This window comes from Cupressus sempervirens, chromosome 7 (genome assembly GCF_028749045.1).
Source record: "Cupressus sempervirens isolate cs-2001-9-10 chromosome 7, ASM2874904v1, whole genome shotgun sequence".
NCBI classification, from domain to species: domain Eukaryota; kingdom Viridiplantae; phylum Streptophyta; class Pinopsida; order Cupressales; family Cupressaceae; genus Cupressus; species Cupressus sempervirens.
The window spans coordinates 786,633,627-786,656,158 of record NC_143124.1 but is presented as its reverse complement, the minus strand read 5'-3'; the positions used below and the strand labels follow the sequence as shown (position 1 = coordinate 786,656,158).

Sequence of the window (22,532 nt, the reverse complement as noted above, 5' to 3'; positions counted from 1 at the left end):
GGTGTTCAGAGCAATGGCATAAAGTTTGGCAAAAGTATGTCCAATCATAATAGTTCTATAGTTACCCGGATCAGAAGCAGGCCCAGACTTGTGAATAGGGTAAACCACATGCCTAGACCAGGACTCAGGAAACCTAGTGCAAACAACTCTATTAAAGAGTGTACGAAGGTAAGATCCAAGAACCGAAGCACCAAGTTTGAAAAGTTCTGCTTGAAAACCTTCTTCATCTGCTGCTCTGCTGTATCTCAAAGCTCTGATGGCCTCAATAACACTAGAGTAGGAGAATAAATGGCAGTGAGGAGGTGGAGTGGAGTGAAGAGGCGGCTGCCTAGGAATGTTATACAGCGTAATAATATGGGAGGTTAGAGAGTGGTAGTGAAGAATGGAGGACAAGGGGGAGCAACGAGGGAAAGGGTATGCCAAAAGATCTGGGGATTTTGAATAAGCGTGGAACAAAGTGTTCTGCATTGAAAAGAGGAAAAAGAATGCTTCTTGTGGCGAAGAAAATGAAGGTAAGAAAGGTGTAGATGGGTGAAGGTAGGAGACTGAGTCTCAAAGGTAACGTGAACAGAGCGATGGAAAGCTTTGCAATCAGTATCAAACCATTTATTCATAGGACAAGTATTCTGACGCTTAGCTCTGAGAGAGGTAGGGGAATGATGAGGAATAGAAAGGAGAGCATGATCCCAGATGGTAGAGGCCAGTGAATCAAACATGTCAGAGGCAGCAAGCAACTCACTAAACCTAGCAGGTGTCAGAAGTCTTCTAAGGTGGTAGATAAAAAGCTCACCATCGCTCTCAGAGTAATGGAATCGAGTAAAAAAGGAGACGGTAACAGCTGGACAATGAGAACGCTGGAAGGAGTGCGACGAGTGGGGTGAAATGCAAATAGAAATGCTAAGAAGAGCATGATCGGCCAAGGGGAGATGCGAAATGGTGAAGCTATGAATGGAAGGAATGAAGGAATGAGAGGAAATGACATAGTCAACAACACTCGCACCACCATAGTGTGGCCAATAGATAAAGAGGTCCGATCCAAGAAGGAAGGATAAGCAGTTTAGAATCAACAACCCAGAAGACTCACAAAGTTGGAGGAGGTGACGGCCATAACCTGAGAGCAGTCCAAGGACATCCTCCGAGGTGCGCTGAAGTCCCATATTAGTCGGGTCTAACTCAGAAGTGTATTGTGAATCAAAACCACGATCATACAACGAAGTTTGAAGATCCCTGGTTCGAGTGTTGATGTCACCAAGAATAATAGTGTCACCCAAAGCCTCAAACTGTGAAATGCTCTCTTGAAGGTCACAGAAAGGATCTCCATTCTCCGGGTCATGAATGGCATAAGGGGAGGAGGTCGGAGGAAAATAACAAACAACAATGAAAATATCTCTCTGTCGGTATTTTTGCCGACCAATCCGGACCCACATAAATTTGGCAAAGGCATTAGAGTGAACAACTGAAGTGAAACTGAAAATATCATCCCGAACCAAGCAAGCCGCACCCTCGGACCCACGAACCCCACCAGAAGTCCTAACCTCATCTCTACAAACCGACAGCCATTGATAACCAGGATAACCTAGAAGAGGGCGCATGGGGCTACCATGAGTCTTAATAATGGCCAAAATATCTGAGGACCCCACCACATCCTGAAAAAGACCCGGTAATAACCATAAAGAGCCATTACCATTCCAACAATTGACAAGAAGAGAAGGGGGCTTCCTCTTGTTAGACTGCTATCGGGACTGTCATGCCGGGTTAGAGGTTGTCCTCTCTACCCAACCAGTAGGAGGAGAGTCACGAACCACTGCTCTAAGATTCCTAATAATAGCCCATTTCCCAACACGCCTAGCATCTGCCACAATTCCCCGAGCATGTTTGAGTTTTGTAACCTTTGCCTTCGTAAGATCTTCATCTAGATAAATTTTAGTGGGGAGAGAGAACAACTTTCTCTTTGCTCTAAGGGCACGAAGCCTATCTGAAAAAGAGAAGAATTTGATGAAAAGGGTATCCCTTGTACCAAACCAGCATCTATCCAAGGTAATGTCTGAGATACCAACTTTATTAGAGAGAAAGGAAAGTCCAGCAGCAGCAGGATCGGAAATCAGAGAGATAACAATAAATTATGCTGGAAGCTAAAGATATTTTTGATTTTTTTCCAAGGTTTGCACAACTTGCATCTAGCTGGCTGGTCCTTATCCATTGGGAATCGACAAGCTAACAACCATTCAGTGACAATGAACCAAATGCAAAATCAGTAATCTACACAACATCATTGCATTGCAAAGATGAGATCTCTCATGAACACCTTGATAACATACTTTTTGAAGTATCCTGAGGATCATATAACCATCTTCATTGTGCAGCTGAAAGATATTAAACACATTCGTTGAATGTGAACAAACAACTGAAATATTTACCACAGTAAATGTGCAATAACAATCACCCAAACCATTGATTTTCATGACTAAAAGATAGCTGAATACACTCAAGAGTCATTACCAATTTTTTTCACACAACTGATTTGCTTTCACTGACACAGAGGATTACAAGAAGCTGAAAACCAAACACACAACAAAGTGAACCAAAACCTTCAACATTAAGATTGCACAAGACATTATACACTGACTAGAATGAAAAATTGGAGCGACTGGTCCTCAGATCCAGAACCAAAGACTGGAACACTAAACAAGAAAGAAACTGAGTGTATGTAGGGGAGAAGAGAAACCCGGATCTGAGCTGCCATGGACACTTGTCTCTTCCTCTATTTTCTGTATTTTATCCTCATCATTATCTATCTAACCATAAACACCTGCTCTTCAATCTGAGAAACACTTGCCATTTTGTTGCAACAAACCAACAACCAAATATTCCTTTCAATCATCTTCTTGCAACGGCCTCTAACTCTCATCATTATGCTGTCTTAACAACCCAAATTCGAGAGAAAATCAAGGACAAAACCCCAGTTAAATTTTCTAAAAAGTCAGCAAATACAATAATAAAACTCTCCAAAATGGCCCTCAACAATAGAAAAATCATCCTTGGAAAGCCTCTGATAAGTTCCGAAAAGACCCACATTCAAATCTGTTTAAAAATCCTCTAAAACTGGTCTGTCTTTTTAATTTTCCTTCTTCCTGCACAGTTTGCCCTCTGTTGCTGCTCATAATTTTTACCAGTTTTCTAACAGATATGACAGTTTTCTAACTTTACCCTTTTACCTTAGTTTGTTTCAACCCAACTATATTCAATTCTGACTTGACCATATTATGTAATGAGTGTCAATGCACATTTTAAGTTTTTATCACTAAACAATTTCCCATCATATTTTAATTTATTTAGCAGATTACCTTTGGGAATGTTTATTTATTAATGCCTGGAGGTTTCAGATTTTGCATTCCTGCTCAATTTTAGGCCTAGTACAACCTTGGTCAACGCTAGTCAACTCAGACTGCCACTTGGCAGGCCCTGATTGGCCTGTAATTACACTTCTACGTGACTTGGGCATCACCTCGTCATTGCAATATCTCCACCTTGGCATATTGCACCATCAACACCATCTAGCCAACTCCACCGCATGTTGCTCTGCTATTCGTTCTCAGGTCCCTACGTCACTGCCTGAGTTGCCTGCATCATCGCCAACCCAGCATTCCGTGATCCTGCGCATATTACAACCGAGCACTTCTAATCACAGAATCAAGGTAGCCATTTGATCTTGTGCAATCTTTAACATGGGTCCCACTGACTGCTTCCGTCCTCTGCTACATGGCCCCATCCAATTGGGTACAATTTACCACCCAACTTGTTGCTTGTATCACCATCTACCCATGGCCCACATTGCCATTTGTTGTCCTCCCATGATCCCGTGATGATGTCACTGTTTTGCCATCTCGGATCGCAGGATCACGGGAGCGCACTACTTGGTTCCCGGGTCTTGCCTGGCCTATCTCACTGCTTTGGTATGCATGCCATGCTCCCCGTTCTTATTCGCTGTCAGACTGCCAATCAGACACCACATCGAGTCTGACTGTTGCCACATGTCTCCAAAATATTCTATCTGGCACCCTAGTCAACCTCCAAACTGGCCCACCTAGCCCCATGTGCGGGCTTTGTCCTTTCCCAAAAATGCTTACTTTTGGCAAGTAATAAGGTGAATGCTTATTAAAAAAACTATTTTAACCCACACGAGCAATTTGGGATACATGCTTTTACTATTTCCTCAATAAATCACCGAACTGGAGCCCCAAAATGGTGCTGACTTTGACTTGCGTAGCTGCGAGAGTGGATATTGCAGAGCTAATTACATTTAAACTCTCTCCCATTCACTTCATGTTCCCCATGGCTCTATCCCTGGTAATCACATTGATTCAATTTGCAAATTTACTTTGCATTCTTTTCAACAAAAACAATGCTTTCCCAAGTGATATCAGATTGTGTAGGGTCTCTGCCACAACGGCATTGCCAAAGATCACCACCCTACAAAGTCCAACACTCGAATACCCATTTGAACCTGCACTCGACTCCTATTCCTTCTGCAGAATGGCTCCACCCTTTCATTTATGTGTGGACTCACAAAATCCATGGCTGCCCCACTTCAGCCAAACTAGCCCCTGCGCACCACGCCAAAGACTGGCGGTGCCATATTATCAAAGCCCCTATCGTATCATCGCAGACCATCCTTGAAAGAAATGCCGACATGTTTGTTCTACCTGTAAATTATAACTAAGCAGAGTTCCCCCTCGAACAACTGCATATTTGCGCCACCCTCCTCCAAGATTTGCAAAACAAACCCTCTGACTTGTGCAAAATGGTGCCATCATACATTCATTCACTGCAATCTATGATTTGCATTTCTCCCAAAACAATTTAATGCTTCTGTGTGATGTGGATCAGTTCCAAGCAAAGGAGAAAGTAATCAACTTGCCAGCCTCATTCGTTACAAAAAGCCGCCCCATGGCTGCTCTTTACTTGCGTGGCATTCCATTTAGAAAGGAAACTTCTCCCGGTCCAAAATGGCTTACCACTTGAAACTTAAGACGACTCCTCCTAAATGTATTTAATAGTGCACCTCAGCACTATCACATGTTCCAATTTAAACTTGCTAAAATAGCTTTCTCACACAACCCATATGATTTTGAAGCATGTTCTGATAATGCAAATCGAGTCCACCTGGGGACCCGACTAAAAAAAAGAATTTACCTGACCTGTAAAGAAGATCATCTGGAGACCCCACAGAGTGATTTGATCAAATGTGATCATGAATTGATCACCTACCCTTGCATTGAACATTTTTCAAAGTAACACAACAAATGAAACTGCCCTGTTAACTGGCCTTAAATACTGACAAAAACATATAACTGGGGCTTGGCATTTGGTAAGCACGTTCTTTGGTCAACAAAGATTAATCCTGTAAAGAAGCAACTCGTGACAATGCCCAGGTCACAAGTTATTAATCTCTGAAGTTGCCTGTTTCAATTTTCCTTGTTATTGATAATGTTAGAAAGCAAAAATCTGCATATCAAATCAATCTGGTAAAAATAGCAGATGAACAATTTGAGAGGGCACAATTCTGCATACTGTTATATGAAGATACCAGCATAATGAATCAACAACTTTGACTTAATGAAGATCTGAAGGTCTGAAGGTCTCAAGGTATAGCATCACTAATATGTGTACCCACAGATGTATTTACTAACTACAGGGAAACGATTGGGAACGCATAACAGTCAATTGGTCACATTTTACAAATCCACAATGTCGGCCCTTTAAACTGTGCACTTTGACCACTGAATAATCTGAATAAATTGGATATGGAACGGGCCTTGAAAAGCAAACAAATTGATCAAGTTTTGAAACTGGGTAGAATGAATATTTGTACCGAGTACAATGCAGGGGTATACTTGATCCATCATGACAAATATCTGGTTGCAAATTATAGCACCACAATAGGGGCATTTAAAATTCTGTCAAATTAATCAGTAAGAAGCCGGATTTGTCCACTGCTGCCTGGATTCGGGTCTGGGTCCGCGCAGCTCTGGTTTCCTGTCCGGGTTCGCTGTGGGTCTAGGCAGGGTCCTTATTTTGGACTGTGGGTTTGCACGGTCTTTGCTGGAGCAAACCTGGGCGAACCCACAGTGAACCCACGACGAACCCGGGAGGACCCAGGGCAGTAGGGTCCAAAGTGTGAAATAAAGCAACTTTAAAGAGTTTTTTGTTTAATGTGACTCTAAAAGAAACTTAATAAAAAACATTTCACTCATCTAATCTCTCATGTTGAGGTGGAGGATGATGATATAGCAGCATCTGGGACTAGTGGAACCAGTTTGGGTTCCAATGATGAGGATCTAGATATAGTTGCAGCTGGGGATGAAGCCATTGATCCCTCATTTTTTGATGATCCATTTGACCCTTGAAGGGCATTTGACACTATGATCATTGATAAACTACTAAACACTTGTCATCTATTATTATGTTTCAAACTTCATTATTTGATGAACTAGTCTATGTTTTGTAATTTAGTAATTCAATGTATGATTTTCTTTACAATCATGAAGATAGATTAACAAGAAAGTATTTAATTTAATTTTTATCGTTGACATTTGGCATTGATCAATGATCAAGCAACAATTATTCATACTGTGAAATGACTTTGTTTTGTAACTATGCATGTTTCTCTTATATATATACTCACAAACCCACCCACGAACCCAAATGGGAAAAAGTAATAATTCGTGAATCCACGAACCTGAACCGTGAATCCAAATCTGTCCCCCAACCCGAATCAGCAAATTAGTGAATTTCTTATTTAGATTTTTGTTATCTTTAATCACCTACAGACCAGAATAAATTGCCTTCAGATTTGCAATTGGCTCAAAACTTATATATGGCATGTCTCTAACATGTACAATGCAGGGGAACAATCAATTTAGTCTCACCAATCATTGGTCCCAAAATGCAATACTTCAAACTAGGCAACTTCAATTTCTGGGAAAGTGCAATCAGCGAGAGTGAATGTAACACAAAACTTCGAGGAGAGGCAAAACCTATCAGAACTGACTGTGGAGGTCTCAAATTTGAAAGATAAACTGTTCGATACCATATAAGCATACCCCTAAATCAGTAGGCCATGACACTCAACCTAGCTCAAAATATTCAATCATAAACTGGGCCTGTTCGTGCAGTTTGGCACTTGGGCAAAGTTTGCAGATTTGCAAAATACTGAAAATGAGACTTCCTTAAACCAATCAAGTCTTCAAGTATGGAGTTACAAATTGAACAATGAGCTGAATATGAAGGGGATGACATACCTATCATGATGATATGCATGAAATCTACAAGAAATGCAAGATATGCAACTGTGAAACAAGACTTTCTCAATCAATGCACAAATGGGAAACCTCAAACTTAAAGAATTTTAAGGGGATATTTTCACCACAGAAAATAGTCCTAACAGGATTAATCGGCCCTTTGATAGGTCAATAATAATAAAAGTTTTGTGAGTGGGCCAATCGATGGTTGTTTTGGTTGGTGTCCGACCTGTGTAGAGGTTTTTGGCACCAACATATGGGTATAAGAGGTAGCACAATCAGTTGATACAATTCTCAGTTTGCAAAATGCAGACTCATTTGTGAACTGGGACAAAACCTGAGCTAGAGTATGCTACTGGTAGGATGTAAACCTTGCTTGAGCACATTCTTCTTAGTTGTAGCTAAATTATTCTTTTGTGTAGTTAACTCCTAAGCACATTCCTTTTAGAACAGCCCGTGGTTAATTCAGGGGGTTGCTGCACCAATCCTAAGGTGCAGTGAAGAAGACTATCCATTCACGTTACAGTAATGGCTTTACCAATCTGCACATCTAGATAAAATGCTTCACTCAAGTATTGAAGCAGATCGAGCATAATTTTGCATGTAACTAACCTGGTACATAAAATCTGCCAGAAAAGTACCGCAACTCCTCTGAGAGTGCAAATCCTGCAAATGAATTCTTCTTGAAGTTTCTGGGATCCATTGTTTATCATGTCTGGATTGCGATCTGCTTCCATAAGTTATATTAGACTTATTTTGCAAGTAAATAGTAGTGTGACAGTATCATTTGCAAATCTCTTTGGTACATTTTAGATTATATTGCAGAAATCAGTGTTGCTCGAAATTGTTTTATGATGATTTCATTTCAGTAATTACTGTTTGATCTATTCTGGCATTTAATAAACTGAGATTTACATGCAAAGTTGAGTATATTATCCGATCTAAGTGTTTTGGGATGCAAATGTCATGGTTTTACTTCTGCTGTTATAACTATCACATGCATGTGTTGGTTTAAAACTGTGAATCAGTCGATAGAGAAAAGCACTATGTTCATTCCATTGGTATTAGAGCCATTCTGTTTGCCAGTCCATGGAAACTCTTTTAATACAGATTCATGGATAGGAATGAAGAAAATATGCAAGGAGCCAATAGAAAAAACAAAAGATCTCAATAATCTATGAGGGATTAATGGTAGAGATGGCTCGCATTTTAAGAGATGAATTACCAATAGAATGCTGGTAGATTTAATCAGCCTTTTGCAGGAGGTAATTCAGCTAAGGCAAGGGTATGGTGTCCCCGATTAAGGCTGGGTCAACCAGCCTACTTGCAAGCAATTTTAAAGAACTAAAAAATGATGTAATAAACAATAGACGAAATAATTAATACGTCAATTATTCAATGGTTACGCCTTGGCTGACTTGCTTCTGGCCAAACTAGGTAATGTGTGGGGATATTTTTAATAATAATTTTTCTTTTGGCTAACATGCTTTCCTATGATGTACATTTTGGGTTATTCAATAGTTGATACCATGGGCCAACCTGAGGAGTGGAACAATATTTATACGACAGTTGCAGTGTAGGAAGGGACAGAACTATTTTTATATGCAAGTGCATTTCATGAACACCAGTTCTTCTGGGAGGAAACCCCCGAAAGGCAACACCCAGCTATAACATTCATCTTGCCTGTGCCTTCTTACACCGTTATTTTGCCTAAAGAGAGGAAGTTGAGTGACCTCTCGTGCTTTTGTCCTCCTGTTTCAGGCAATGAGTACGCCCATTGTCATGTTCAATCTTTAGATCTGCTTGTACAAAAACATGACAAGATCAGTGAGCTAAGCTTTTATCTTCTTGTTCACATGTCCTTGTAGGTCAATGTCAACAAATACTGCTAGTCTTCTATGCCTTGCAGCTTGCTAGCTGCCGCAGTCTTCTTTCTTCAATGGCAGCTTCTACAATGACAAACATATTCCTGTGAGATGCCTTTGTTCTCCAATTGGCAACTACTTTCTTTGATGGTGGATCCTTTTGATAAATCTGGATCTTATTTGCAATCTTCAATCTTTTGAACAGTCTGGGTTGACAGCTTTTCTACAAAGGAGCTACACTTATAGTTTAACAAGAGTGTGGCAGAAAACTGTCACAGCCAGCTAGCTATATTTTAACAAACAGGATCAACAACTTGACTACTAATAACTCTTAATCATTCAACAAGCGATTTCATAATTTGTTTTTCATGTCTTTGTATTCATGGCATGCACACATGGAATCCATCAAATATGTCTATAAGCTGCCTCAATATACTTCCCTTTAGCTTTGTACACATGGTTTGCATTTGTATCACTTTTTAGACCACATTTTGTGGCCCAACCTCCTCTATGCAGCATCTTTAAAGATTTACGATTGAAAAATTGACATCCTTGTGATGCATTGACAATCAACAACCTTTGGAAAATAATGGCTCTTTATACATGTAACCATACGATATTAGTGACGGGATAATGCCTAATGTTTTCCCACCCATCCATGACTATGCTACATCCACTTGTGATGTAAGATTTTATGTATTATAATTAAAATTTTATTATTGCAGTAATTCTTATTTAATAATCTGGTCCTCAATCCAGTCTTACCTGGTGGAACAAGTGATGGTCCCACCCTTTCTATTTTCGCCACTGCCTCCTTATAATGACAAGTGAGCTACATGCAGTGGAATGCCATTGGCAAGAAGAATTTGCGAATGACATCATCTGCCTCATCCTTTAATAGCACATGCCAACTTGTTTTTTTCCTTCTGGGCTTTGTTGTCTTTGAAGTAAAAAAAGCCAAAATATGTGCAATTGGCTGTTTTTGTGAAGTAGATGTAGTAGAATCCTGCCTATGATGACCTGTTGACCTTGGAGACAAATATGGTTTTGTAGGTACATTTTCTTCCCTATCAATAACTTTCTTATCTCAACCCTATAACTGAATTTTCCTACCTTCTCCCATATATCTACATCTTAGCCTCATATGTGAAGGAGCGGGGATTAACTCTAGTAGTGCTTCCCTGAATTTCAAGCTTTACAAAAGTGGTGCTCCCACAAGCTAGTACCCCCAAATGCACTAGGCTTTATTTGTAACTTTTTTGGCAAATTGTGTAGAGGGCACTTAGGATCAAAGAGACTGTTAGCATTTTTTTGCAGTATTTTAGGGCAACTAGTATTTGCACTCTAAATGGAACTTGTGGTTTCACCCCTCTGCTTCTGTACTTTCATCATGTGGATAATCAGATTCATTTTCAACTTCAATCTTTTGAAGCTCAACCTCACCCTCGCTTATGCTGTGAGATCATACGTAGTGACATTTCAATAAATGATATAAATTTATAATTTATAATTTATAATTTTAAAATAAAATTCAAACTATGCATAATGTAAGGGATTAAGATTCGAGGTTTTTCTTTTTATATAACTTACTTCAAGTAAATAGAGGATACACAAATAGAAATCTTTGTTCTAAAGTTCTTAACCTTTGTTGAACAAGGATTTCGGTTTTCTTTTTTCTTTTGGTTGCACGAAGCATAGAAAGAGAGGATACTCAAAAGCTTTAATCCTAATTTGACAAAATGAAAAGTTTGAACATCAAAAAGTTGAAAATAATATTTTTTTGGTTGGTAATAGTTTATATTTAATTAATCATTTAAAAGTGATTACAATGTACATCTTTACAATAATGAATTACAACAATAGTGCATCCATCCACGAGAAAAACACACCCAAAATGGTGACTTCCACCCCATAAATACAAACCATGCCCACAATTCACATTCCAACACCTAATGGAATCGCTAATCCCCTTTGACTGACATGTCACAGTTTGAGCATCCAATTCGATACCACCAAATTAGAGGCACATCTCAAAATTTTAAAATCCTCCCTGTGAAATTGACCAAAAAGAAATAGAAACTCCCACCCACTCACCAAAACCGTCTATTCTATCCCCTTGTGTCCATCGTTTGCCTAGCTCGTCTTGCCTTTTTCTTCTGTTGTCTTCTCGGCACCCTTAAGGGCCCATTTGGTTGCCGGAATTTGATATTTTGGATTTGTTATTCCAGATTCGCTTGGCTCACCAAGAATTCATAATGAGAATAGACATTTCCTCCATTCGATTGCACACTTCTGGAATTGGAATACTAACCAGAATAAGCATTTTAAAATTTTTTAACTGAATGAAATAGCACAATGAACACATCTGGGGACATCCATAGTTGTTCTTGCAAGTCTTGGAGCTTACTGGTGTATTAAATTAACCTCAATCAAACACAGCAGTCAAAGAGGTAGGGGAATAACCAATTGTCATTACACAATGCCATACTGTTGTATAATGAGACACCGAGCATATTGAAATGAAAATATGAAAAATAAACCATATTAATATTGCAAGAAATGGTGCTAGCATACTGGCCTTGTTCCTAAATCGGATGCACAAATATTCCGGCAAGAAATTCTGAGCAGGATCATCCCCATACAACAGAACACCATCAGAACCAAATCAACTCTTACAGTAAAGAATATCATAAAAATACAAAGTAGAAAATCCGATTGATGCTGCAAATTAGGATCATACCCACTATAATACTAACAAATTTCAATACAGTTTTGAGGGTAAGTCCAGATTTAGCATCTCTTTATTCCCCTTTTTCTGATCCAAATACACAGGCATCCATCTCACACAGACATTACCTTTGCTGCGCTCAATTTCTTCATTTTAAATCGCTGGAAAAATCCACCCACTCAAACGGCAGATGCCATGCCGGCTTCTTTGACATCACTGCTTGTGTCCAGAGATGATGGAATTTTTTCTCGCGCCCCACTTCTTTCTTCATCTGGCTCATTCATTGCGGCAGTGCAAAGAAATCCTCTGCATTGCTTTCTGTGAAACTATATATATGTACCTGTGCTCAAGGTGGTAAGCATGAGGAAACTGGGGGTTTGAATTGAATGCTTCAGCGCTGGTAACATGTAACTAACACTTTCAATTGGACCTGAAAAAATGTATATTTCAACTTATTCTCCAATGATTGTTTTTGTCAAATTGGAATTAGAATGGGAATTTGATCAATTCCACTTATTTTGATGGAAGATGGAATTTTGTTTTTGGGGGGATAAACGAGGACATCAAATTCTAATTTTTCCAAATTTCAATTCCGATTTTGCGCACCCAAACACTGGATTAGAAAGTTTTCAGAATTACAAATGCTAATTCCTTTCCAATTCTGGTAACTGTTGACACAAAAGTCTCCACCCTTGCTTGAGGTATGACCCTCAAGTGACCTTGTGTAACATGGAAACGACCTCCAAGTGTGGGACTTGCGCTTTGAGGTCAAATCTCCGGAGAAGGCCGACTTACAATCTGGATGCATCTGACTTCTCTTTGAAGGAAAAGGGAGAAGGAGACGCAGGAAATCAAACTACCTAATCTAATCTAAACGGGGGGATGCACCTAATTGAAACGGTTACAACTCTGCCCACAACTGCACAAAACATCAATTAAAAGCCCAGATACACAAATCCTAACTCTATTCTACTCTAAAAAAATCACATGCAGGTTTAGAACTGATCAAGTGTTGAATGGAAAGACATCTTCACAATACAACAATCATTGATAGTTTAGACACAACATATAGACCTTAGAAACTAGAAGGAAACTTTCAAAACAAGGCAAAATATATGCACGAACTGTGAATGGCAAGAAGAGGTAAAGAAGAGAGCTATTTCATTAATGGAAAGCAAGGAATACGGTTGCAGAGCATAAGGCTACTGCAAGTAGACATAACAAAACAGAGGAGAACCCTCAAAACATATTTACAACTACCTTTTATAGAGTTCATGGATAACTCTGATGTTTACATTGAGTTCAAACTCAACCACTGAGCTTAAAGTTGCAGAAGAGCAATAATTGCTAATCAAAGAAGATCATGATCATATGCACGTCCCCATATAGGAAATCTAATCTTTTACATGCAAATTTGGCTTTGCGGGGGCAAAAAGGGCAGCCATAAATGCATGGTAGGGTAGATGGATTACCCAAGGCGGCAGAAGGAAGCAAACTGCATCATCAAGTATGGAGAACACCAAAGAGTGGTTGTAGATGATCAAAGGATCGATTTGCCATTAAAGAGCTGTCTTTGATAGTGTTCTCGATACGCCAAGTCGATAATGTCATCAGGTCAAATGGAGTCAACCATCTATCCTCACCACGTGGCCCTATGCCTCTTAAGTATTTTGCCACATCATCCTGTGTTCTTTCTATCATATTGACTTGTGCCTACTTTGTTTGTGGCTTCAGGACTTGTTTTCTCTGATTAACTGCTTGAACCTGTGAAATTGCAACCCGCTTGTTGATATCCTCTTGACCTAAGTGACCCTGCGAACAACATGAAATAGCCCTCTCACACGCAATTAGGGCCTAACAACCCATCTAACTACATGATGATGCAATATCTTCATTCTTAACCATGTCGCTCCTTGGAACTGCCCAATACAAAGCCTGCTTGGGACATGCGATGTTGTGCCACCTTTGTTTTTAACTGTCACCTCTTTGCAACCTGAAACTGAGTGTGACATAAAATGCATGCGACACTGCGACTGTCATGAGCTTAAACGTCAGCATTAATTTTTGCACTGTCGCAATTGGAACCCTGACTGCATCTTTGATACCTGCAACCATGCGAAGTCCACATCCTTAACCATGATCGCTGCGACCATGCGAAGCCAACTATTTTAACTGTCATCACATCATCGCCACCTTATCCCATTAACTTCGATGTTAACCCTTCGAAGGTGCGCGCAAGGTATTTTGCTGTTTCACAACATTAACCAAGGTTTGCCTTGACTCATGTATGACGGTGCGAAAACACTTTGCCTGACTGCATGACACTTTTTGCGGCTTAGCAACTTGAGAACACTTAACTGTTTTGCTACCTACGAAGTTGCAAAGACCAACCTCAACTGTTGATCACCTCGTCGCAACCTTGGAACTTAACCATACCTTTAACCTTGTGAACGAGCGAACAAGACATTTTGCATCATCGCCACCTTAACTCAGGTTAAGCTTTAACTGCATGCGAAGATGCGAAACCCCTTGATTTGATTGCAACTCTTCATTGTCGCACCATCGCAACTTAAAATACTGAATCTTTTCAATGGAGTTGTATCGATTCAATTGATCAGCTTTCATTTGATGAACTCCTTCGAAACTAGTTACATTAACTGCCCTTGCGACAATGCGATGAAATAACTTCTCATGAACCGGGCCCACCAAGACACATGTCCATTTGTCGCTTCCTCGCAGCCAGAAAATGGGGTTCAACACTTATCCTTGCGACGTCACGAACAAGCCATCTCACACCCTCGCAGCCTTGACCATGGGTTAGTCTTAATTGCATGCGAAGATGTGAACATCCATTTAACCTGATTGTTTCCTTGAATCGCAACCTTGCAACTTGAGATCCCATAATGCATAAATGCTTTGTGACCATAGCACTTTGCTCCTTCACAACTTGCATTTGAATGTTAGCCCAGGCAGTAGCGAAGGTGCACTAACTGCAATCTTGATTGTCATCGCACCTTCGCGACCCATTTGATGGTTAAGACATAAATTGCAGTGACAAAGCGAAAAAAGGCCTTCACACGATCGCAACTTGAAAGATTCATTCGATGCGAAGGATAAAAGACTTAGGGATATAAAGGAAAAGTCAATGTTTTTTCATATCCCTATTAGGTTTGCATGGCAATAAATGGACGTAAACATGGTTTTCACCCTGGGTTCTATGAGATTGGTTAATTAGTGGAACAAATGGGGGGGGGGGGGGGGGGGGCAAAAATGGTTAACAGTAACCAAACGGGCCCTAATAACTAGTTAGTCACTGCTACCATGGCCCAATTTTCCTCAGTTTCTTGTGTCTGTAGAGCCACCTTCAAATCCTCTCAAGCTGCAATCTCTTGCTACTTGTATTCATGTTTGTTCCAAGCTACATTATTAGTCCTCTCCTTGATACTCTTTGCCCTTGTCATCAGAGTGTTACCTCTACAATCCCTAGCCACAAACCCTATCGACTAATTTTCATTATTAAGGTCATAAAGTAATTAATTTCTAAGTTTAAAGTGAGACCCCTTTTATGTCAATGGAAAATTATAAAAATGCCACTTTATTTTCCCAAGCTGAAATAGAAATTAAAGATGGAAATAGGAAAATAAATGAAAAGAAGACAAAAATTCAAAAAGGAGGATTTGAAAAGTTTCTCTTGTGGGCTATAAAAGAGCAGTGAGGGATTCATTTGAGACATGTTGAAGTTTATTCTTAATCTCTGATTGAAACCCTTGTGGATTTGATCCAACTCAACCTTTATGGAAGATGAAAACCTCTTGGGAAGATCAGTATCCATTGTGAAAGATTCCATCCTAGCTCGTGTTTGGCAGAGTCACATAGATTTTGCATTGGAGTATAATATTTAGTATTGAAATTTGTGCAGTGTTCTTCAAATGAAAAACAATTTCTAAGATCTGATTTAGGAATGAACGCTTTCTTAATGGAGAACAAGCTATTGACTAAGTAAAATCTAAGGTACTGGGTTCACGCTCGGGTTCGTTGCAAGTCCGGGCAGGGTCCTTCATTTGGACTGTGGGTTCGCCCAAGTTCGCGCTAGAAAAGCTATTGACTAAGTAAAATCTAAGTTATCGGGTTCGGACGCTATTGCCTAGATCCGGGTCCGAGTTTGTGCCCGAGTCTAGGCAGGGTCCTTCATTTGGACTGTGGGTTCGGGTTCACGCCTGAGTTTGCTGCGAGTCTAGGTAGGGTCCTTCATTTGGACAAGCTATTGACTAAGTAAAATCTAGGTTACCGGGTTTGGACCCTATTGCTTAGATCCGGGTCTAGGTTCGCGCCCGAGTCTAGGTAGGGCTCTTCATTTGGACTATGGGTTCTCTTGTGAACGCGAACTCGAGCGGACCCATAGTCCAAATGAAGGACCCTGCTCGGACCCACAACGAATCCAGACGAACCCATGGCGAATTGAGGAGGACCCATGGCGAATACAGGAGGACCCATGATGAACCCAGGAGGATCCGTGAGTTTCTCTGATTTTTTTGTATATATAATGCATATATATATATATATATATATTCTTGTATATATATATATATACACAAACCCACCTATGAATCCAAACGGGAATTTTTTTTTGCTCGAACCCACAAACTCGAATCTGAATGCGTCCTCGGACCCAAATCAGCAACTTAGAGTAAAATAAATACCATTGTTTGGAAGCTTGTTACGACTTGCATTTGATAAATAAGATTAAGTCTAAAAGAGTTTTGTGAGTGAAGTTCAATTGAACAAATTGGAATTCATATTGATTATCTTTGAGATACATAACATATGCTAGGAATTATTTGAAGACGTTAAGGTTGAATGAAATATTATAATTGATATCGAGCTCATGCTCTATTGCCACTGCATCTGACATCAGACTCATTCATTGATAAATATTTGTGAAGAAGGAAAAGATGCCAATTTTATCGCTTAACTTGAATCTGTTTTATTATTGCTATTGGTAGACACTTTTTGGCAGCTTGGTAATTCTATCATTTTTGCTAGACGGGTAATGTGACTTTGGTGTCAACAAGAATAAATATTTTGTGGATATATTTGGAAGTGAGATCAGCTGGAACCTAAGTCACAGAGTTTGTCGAATTTTTGGCTTCGTGGTCGAATTTCGGCGAATTCATAAAAAATGAAAAAAGTTCGTTAAAATTCAGCTTAAATTTGTATGGCCAATAAAACAGTTGTTGCTTTCTGCGAAGGTAGGAGTAGTTCCAAAGCGGGTAGTTTTTGTTGATTCCGTTCGAGCAGACCCAACTACGACAGACGCCAAAAGATCACCCCCCTTCGTTTATGCCCTATTCGTCATCAGTGTGGTCAAATCTAGTGATGCTGATATCTTCTTGAAAGGAAATTGAGACTTGTGCCATCTGCCCCTGGCTGCTAATAGTAGTGGCTTTATCCGTAGATCCATCCTTCTTGATAGCAAAACCGGAGAGACAAACCTACCATCCGCTTCTTTATGTTGTATTCTTCCGTTCGAGCAGATGCAGCGGTGGTAGATATTTATTATACTAGGTTTCAATTTATTTAAATTTATGGTGTATTTATTTGTTTAACATTGAACAATATTAAAGCATTCGAGTTTGGTTAGAAATTAGAATATTAAAAAAATTATTTACTATATCAAGATATATTTTTTGATCCATAGTATATTAATATTTATTATTTTGTATGTCCATTCACTATTATTTTTATTTATTGTTAGATTACTTTATTTATATATATATTTTAATTAGAACATTAATATTTATTATCTGGTATCATAGTTATGGGACAAGGACTCGGCCAGGACTCGGAAAATAAAAAAACCCATGAAATTCAAAGATTTTTAAGGATTTAACAATTTTTTTATGCATCATTTAGTCAGTTAACATCAAATACATAATAATTGAGATAAATAGACTCATACACAATTTTGCATAGATCTAAGTATAACAGCAAATTTCTGAAGGAAAAAAACAGAGTAACATAATATAAAGTTGAAGATTTAAGATTTAAGATTCAATCCTTAATAAATTCGTGACATACCACAACATCATTTTCACAATTAATATACACTAGAACAAAACACCTTCAAGAAATCTCTATCTCTTTAAATTTTAAAAAATTATATATATATTTTTTAAGTTTGAAAAAAATTAAAATTGGGAGAGCCCTGGGCTTGAGACTCGGTAGAGTCCTTGGACTTGGCAAGCCAGGACTTGGCCGAGTCAGAGTCCAGAGGCCATTTGCCTTGGAAAGGCTGCCTTTGCCTCAGATTGGCAAAGTTCTGCTCGGACTTGTAGAGTCCCGGAACACTGTTTGGTATGTTTATTTATTAACATGTTAATTAATAATTTTATTTCAAATCATTTTTTAACTATAAATTATTTTGATAATTTATTGGATGTACTTAAGGTTTTTGAAAATTATATAAGACGAACTTTAGGTGGAATTTTTTTTCGATTTTTTTCACCCTACCGAACTTGAACTCAACTCGAACTTGAACTCGAACTCAAACCTTGTGATTTAGGCTGGAACAACATGCTTAAAGGAGGATGGTTTCAATTTGATACAATCATGTTTGTGGCTTTTCACCTTCTCATGTTGACCTTCCTTCTCCAGAGCAACTTCTATCCGAGCAGATAATGGTCTGGCAATGGGTTTTCTTTATCTGTTGTCTGTCATATTTTTTATTAGCAACATACCTTGCTTGCATGCAGATATATCTCATGGCTTAGAATTTAGTTTCTTCCTGGTTCAAATGTGTGTCATTTTCCATGGATGTGAGGTGGCAGGGTATGTGTTGTGACTGTAAGTGCTTGATGCCTCTAAACTGAAGGCATTCTATCTTAGAGTCAGCCCATTATGATTCATTGGCACTGTGTGGGAAGAACAATAACTCATCTTTTCCATTCATTAATTCCTTCTTACTTCTAGTCAGTATTATGGTGTGAGGACAAGAGGGTGCAATTTGTTTATTTTTGCTATCAGTATACTCTTCCTGTATCTGAATACAATGGAACTGTGGTGATGCAATATGTAATAACATTATCAGTTTCAGATTATGCAATACAGAAATATGGATCATAAGTTATTTGCCAGTGTTCTGAAATCTTCTGCCCTTTCTCTGTTATCAATGAATGTCAATTGCAACATATGGAAGATAAGTCACAAATAGCATACTTGTCTAGCCCGAATATCTGAGATTACTTATCAGCAAATACAGAGAGAATTTACGGTAAATAGTAAAAATTCAAGAACATATTTATTATTGAGCAAGGTATTTACATATTTATTTGCAAAACTAAAATATCAAAAAATGAATTAAAAATTGGAATTTGCAAAAATGTAAACAAGAATTAGTAATGTAAGAAATTAATTAAAAAAACTAAAATGAAAAAATATTCATGGAAGAACTAGGAGCTTACCTTGAGGGTTGAATAATGCTTTGAATGCTTTGAACCAACATGTGGATTGGCATCACTGCTGCTTACCATGAGGCTTGACTAATGCTTTGAATCCTTTGAACCAACATGTGGATTGGCATCACTGCTCCTCTTACTCTTCCTGAATCCTTATTTTTCCTCTTCCCCTCACAACCTGCTGTTAGAAATTTAGAGTTTAAATGAGGCTTAAGGTCCTATATGTAAGTTTTTAGTGTGTTTAGTATTTGGGTGGGGCTCATAAGGCATTAGGGTTTGGGTTTAGGCACTTATTTCATTTTTTTCGTCTTCTTGCAAGTATCTTTTCCATCTTTGTGTCATGGAGATGCTTAGGTATCCACAAGACGTTCAAAAGACACTTGGCGGTCCACTAGACATCGAAGGGATGCCCCAATGCCTCTGTGAACCTCATATTCAATAAAATAAAAAATAAATTTTTTACGCAAATTTGTGTAATCGTAAATGCAGGAAAATAATCACTTGAATTCAATTCAAAGCAATAAAATTTGTAAATTTTGCATGCTATAAAAGATCGAATATGTAAAAAAATTATGAATATAAAGAAGAAAAAAACCAACTACCTTGCAAATCTGAAATACAGACTCCAGAAAATCATCCTTTGAGTCTCCTAAACATCCATGCAATTTTCTCTAGATTGCTGTAATGCAGATGCATGTGCAACACGAGTGTACAGGACTTTTAAAGCTGCAAACCCATGTTTTTGGAGTGTTATTGATGTTTATCATGCATAGGTGCAAATGGCAGGGTCAGACTCCTTAAGTACCTTGTGAGTACTTGGCACAAAATTTGCTAGTCTTGCCAAAAGCTTGTGATAGACACCCACAAGTTTACTTCATTAAAACTCGGTAGGAAAAATAGGATGTGATTGTTGATTCACCAAATTTTCTAACTACCATATTATTTAAAATGGTCCCAGCTTTTAAAATTTTACTTGAAATCATTTCGGCAGGATGGCTTATAAATACTAACGTGTTATTAGTCATGCCATTAAGGATATAATTTATATATTGGTTGTTGACCTTTCAAATTTGAAAATAGTCAGAAGTGATCTTTCATTCATGTTATTGTTTTTTGATAGGTTCATTCATGTTTATTGTGAATCATATCGTGATAGGTCTTTATTAGCTGGCCAATCACATTATTTTTCTTTTCCCTGATCCAGTCATATTCAGTTGTGAAGTATTATCACATGTTGTCAATTTCTGTTTTCAAGTGTTATTTTGATATGCTTCATCTTTACAAGGAGGATATACATATTTGTAATGGTTTTTTAAACAGCTTTGTAATGATTTGAATACCATGATTGCAGATACTCTGATAGTCAATACAATGGAAATAATCACGTGAAACGGTGTGGATGTGGTTCTATATATTGTGACCTTTAAGATTGAGATCGTAAATACATCAATCTTCAGCATCCCCCTCTAAGTAAGGATGAGTTGGCCTCAATTTTTGTATTTGAACAATTTATAATGGAGATGAAAACTTCTGTTATTTCAAAATTAAGTAGTGAATTTTACGAGTTTACTTATTCTAAAATGCAAGATAACTTCCATTTTCAAGTATCTCAGTCAGGTCCTTTAGTTTCACGTTCTCTTGGTGAACATAAAGTCCTTGTTCCTGCTGATGTTCTACGAGTCAATACAATGAAAATGAAAACTTCTGTTATTTCAAAATTAAGTAGTGAATTTTACGAGTCTACTTATTCTAAAATGCAAGATAACTTCCATTTTCAAGTATCTCAGTCAGGTCCTTTAGTTTCACGTTCTCTTGGTGAACATAAATGTCCTTGTTCCTGCTGATGTTCTACGAGTCAATACAATGAAAATAAGCATGTGAAATGGTGTGGATGTGGTTCTGTATATTGTGATTATTAAGATTGAGATCTTATATACATCAAACTTCAGCATTCCCCTCTAAGTAAGGATGAGTTGGCCTCAATTTTTGTTTTTGAACAATTTATAATGGGGATGTAAACTTCTGTTATTTCAAAAGTAAGTAGGAAATTCTGTGAGTTTACTTATTCTAAAATGCAAGATAACTTCCTTTTTCATGTATCTCGTTTAGGTCCTTTGGTTTCATGTTCTCTTGGTGAACATAAATGTCCTTGTTGTAACAAACTAATTTTCATAACCAATTTAAATCACCTAATAATCTGATTTAATAAGTAACTGATTCCATTACATATGACAATGACTTCCATTAACTAACTACAGTGAAAGTAACTGTTTCTTTTTTAACTGTATTTCATGCTCAGCTGATATAACGAGATCAAAATAAATAAATAAATAAATAAATACATTGCTAACATTTTAACCTTTTCTAATTGATAACATATTCAGCTGAAAACAAAGTAACAACTAACTTCTATATCAACTAATATATTAATTCAAATAATGCTATTAGAAAACTAATCTATCGATTATTCTTCAAAGGATTGAAAGTAACAGTGCAAAAGAAACATACATAAATAACGGAAGAATCCCTTTATCTTGTTGTTCAAGCCTCGACATTGGTGAGAGGAGAAGTATTGACATAGACTTAACCTCCCAACTTCGAACCATACTCTCCCTACATCGAGATCGAGCTTGGGATGTTCTTTAGTCTAACCATCCAAGCTACCTGGTGGTTTGAGTGCCCCATTAGTTATACCTATATAACTGACATCTATGGACAAACAAGTGATCTCAAGATTGGTACATATGCTTATAACTACCTTGGCCAAGGATTTCAATTGGGTTCGTGAATCCGATAACCACCACTCAACTTGATAACAGATTTCATTATCGAGACATGCACGAGCTATTAATTATTTATTATTCCAATCTAATTTCATTATTTGTTTTTGCAGGTTTATTTCCACCTCTTCACCATTCAATGGCTTCTCTGCCAAGTGAATTCCTCGGTGTTTGCATGATTATGAACATTTTGATATTGTTTTACACCTCTTCACCAATTCTATGGCTTCTTTGCCATGTGAATTCCTCGGTGTCCACATGATTATGAGCATTCTGATGTTGTTTTACACCTCTTCACCAATTCCTTGGCATCTTGTCGATGAATTTCTCGGTGTTAAAAGTGTTCTGAATATGTTTGAAAAGTTTATTAAAGCATGTGCATTGATGTGGATTTATGTAATCAA

The 22,532-nt window shown here is 38.2% G+C and overlaps 1 protein-coding gene across 1 annotated transcript in view; it reads left to right on the top strand.

The window, feature by feature from the left end:
- LOC149549705 (uncharacterized) overlaps window positions 1-21,231 on the top strand; it is a 55,817-nt gene extending 34,586 nt beyond the window's left edge. The window contains exon 2 of the mRNA XM_089792990.1: window positions 20,700-21,231. The gene's annotated coding sequence lies outside the window, so the exon portion shown is untranslated. The remainder of the gene's footprint in view (window positions 1-20,699) is intronic.
- The last annotated feature ends 1,301 nt before the right edge of the window (window positions 21,232-22,532 follow it).